Genomic DNA, 2876 nt, shown 5'->3' with positions numbered 1-2876 from the left:
ACCACTTACATTTAACATTATTATCTCCCTGCATTATTCAAACCAAATCAGAGGCCCTACCCTCTTTTTTCCGCCATGGTTCAGGCTTCAGAGAAGGCTCCGGCCACCTCTATGTCCCACATCAAGCACCAGACTTTAGTGATTTCCTTGAAGACTTCCCTAGTATTTCTCCATCACGTTTGCATCCCTGGTTGCCTATTTCTGGAAGTTGCTCTTGCGATCGCCAGCTCTGCAATGGTTGCACTCTATGGCCATCCTATAGAATATTATCCCTATAATAGTCTTTGATATGAAATCTGCTTTTCAGATATTAACAGAGCCAACCCAGCTTTGACACCTGTTAGCACGGTATATCTTTTCCTATCCTTTTCACTTATTTGTATGCTTACATTTACAATGGGCTTCTTTTAGGCAGCGTACAGTTAGGTCTTGCTTTTTTTTTTCAAATCTAATACAGTTAATCTAATCTCTGCCTTTTATTTACACAAGTCACTTTCTAGGATGCTGATCTAAAAAGAAAAGGAAAAAAAAATTCACCCATCTTCTGCACCTAGGAATTTTTTTCTCTAACATAACATTTGAAAAACAGTTGTCATTCCTTACATACATCTTCATGGGTATAGCAGGGGTTTGGAAAGTGGCAGTGCCCGGCAAGAATGCCTGGGGTTTGGGATGGGGCAAATCAGAAACAGCCAGAACTGTCTGCAGACTTTTGCGTTAGATTAATAGGTATAACAGAGAGCCTGAACTTCAACGTCCTGGAAAAGTTCTTTCTATTGAAAGAAGATATAGAAGTTGGCAACGGATTTCTCTTTTCTGGTGTCTGGGTAAGTATTAGTCACTTTCTTCACTGAAATTATGCAAAGCATAAAAAAGTTCAGAGTGTCTGGGCTGCTGAGAACTTGGAGCTTTTAGTTGGATCTTTCCGTTTATGGTTGAGGAAAAGGAAGTCAGAAAAGAGCCCTGCATGCCTCTGGCTAGTGGTGGGGCTTGGCATAACACCTTTCCGGATTTCCAGAAAGCCTGGAGAACCTTATTGGTTGAATGCTGGCTTTTGTATTCTGCTTAAAGAAAATAAGATATGTTTTCTTATCTGTGAAAAACAACAACGACAAAACAAACAGGGAAAACCCTGTAAGAACAGAATGAAATAACAGACAGCAAACAGACTGACAGAACAGTGGGGCACACAGGTAAGGGAACACTAGGTTAAGGGAAAAACTAGAAAACAAGATTTTCTGGAGGGTGCCTGGAGTGTAGGGTTATTAGCACCATCTTGTGGCCTTTTCAGAGACTGCCTCTAAGGTTAGTTTTTGGATCTTTAACTGTAACTCCAGATTTGATATAGAACAGTGGGCCTCAAGCTTTAGTGTGCCTGGGAATCACCTGGCCAGCATGTGAAATGCAGATATCTGGGCCTTCCTCTCAGAGAGGCAAGCTCCTCACACTGGGTCCGGAGTCTGCTTTTAGAAAGCTCCCCCAGATAAGGCAGGAGGACCATGAAGAGCACTTAAGAAACACTGCAGAAGGCAGTATTCATCCCCTTGGCACTATGGGAAACAGGCTACTCTGAGGAAAAGTTTGGAAGACAACTGTCAAGAACTATAAAAGCACTGAGATTTTGGCCTTTTTGCAAATTAACAAGCTACCCTGTAGCAGGTTGAAGAATGCTGGTAGGTCCTGGATCAGAGACAAAGGGCAGCTCATTACTAATGTTGGTAACAATAGTCGGAGAATTAACAGTTGGGCCCCTTTTCTGGGCCCCGATTCCCACAAGCCTCTGTGATGAGGGCCATAGTAGGCTGCCTTACATTAGGGGACTCAGAAGCTCGGGGAAATGGAATCTCTCATAATGGAGACTAAGTCTGCCAGATCTTTGCCTGGAGGGAGACATTATTTGTTGTCCAAGGCTATTCACCACAGAAACATCCTTGAAGATATTCCAAAAAAAAGGCAGTCAGTGCCTCTGCTCAAATACAGAAAAATGACACATGGAGGGAGAATGGTCTTACAACAGAAACCGGGAAAAGGACGTGTGTCAGGAGAAAGGAATCCTGCGTCCGGAGGCTGTAAAGTAATCAAACTGAGGCAGGAATGGGGGGCTGGGAGAGCCAGGCTTGCTACAGCAGGCAGGCATTCAGCCGAGGCTCGATTTCCACCGCTCAGGTCGCAGCGATCCTCACTCTGCTTTAACGGGGGCCGCCTCATGTAGTGAGCGCTTTCCGGGATTCGTCCAGTTCAGTCCTCGCGTCTCACGTAGACAAGTGACAGGATCACCATTTTACTCACGAGGAACAGATTCCGAAAGACTGTGACCTGCCCACTTCTGCAACCCCGGGACAGGTCTCTCGAGAGGTCTTCCCGGACCCCCTTCTCTCACCTGGTTCCTCTTTACTCCAGGGCACAAGATTAAGACTGGCCAACCTAAGTGAACAAGAGTGCAAGGGCAGCGACACAGAGGAGACTCAGCCTCTACTTCGGAACCAGGACCAGGAGGGCTCGCTCTTCTCCGACCTCGCGGACCTGAAACTCCCAGGGAGTGGCTGAGGAAGAGACGCCTCAACTTCATTTCGTATTTCAAATCGGAAATAGGTTTCCGATGACACGGAAGCCCTGCCGCACAACTGGGGCGTTTCCTTCTCCCTAAACACGGCCAGGCCGCAGAGGACCGGCAAGGAGCGGAGAGGACTAGCGGGGACCGGAGAGGACTAGCGGGGACCGGAGAGGACTAGTGGGGACCGGCGGGGGCCGGCGAGGACCGCAGAGCGCAGGGGTCCGCCCGCTCTCCCGAGGTTTCCTACGTCGATCGGAACTGAGGCGGAGCCTCCAGAGAGCGCCCCTCTCGATTGGACGGCGCTGCTGTCGCTCAGCGCTCA

The sequence above is a fragment of the Lontra canadensis genome, unplaced genomic scaffold (genome assembly GCF_010015895.1).
Source record: "Lontra canadensis isolate GAN:19392208 unplaced genomic scaffold, GSC_riverotter_1.0 scaffold10, whole genome shotgun sequence".
Classification (NCBI taxonomy): domain Eukaryota; kingdom Metazoa; phylum Chordata; class Mammalia; order Carnivora; family Mustelidae; genus Lontra; species Lontra canadensis.
This window is presented reverse-complemented; position numbering follows the sequence as displayed.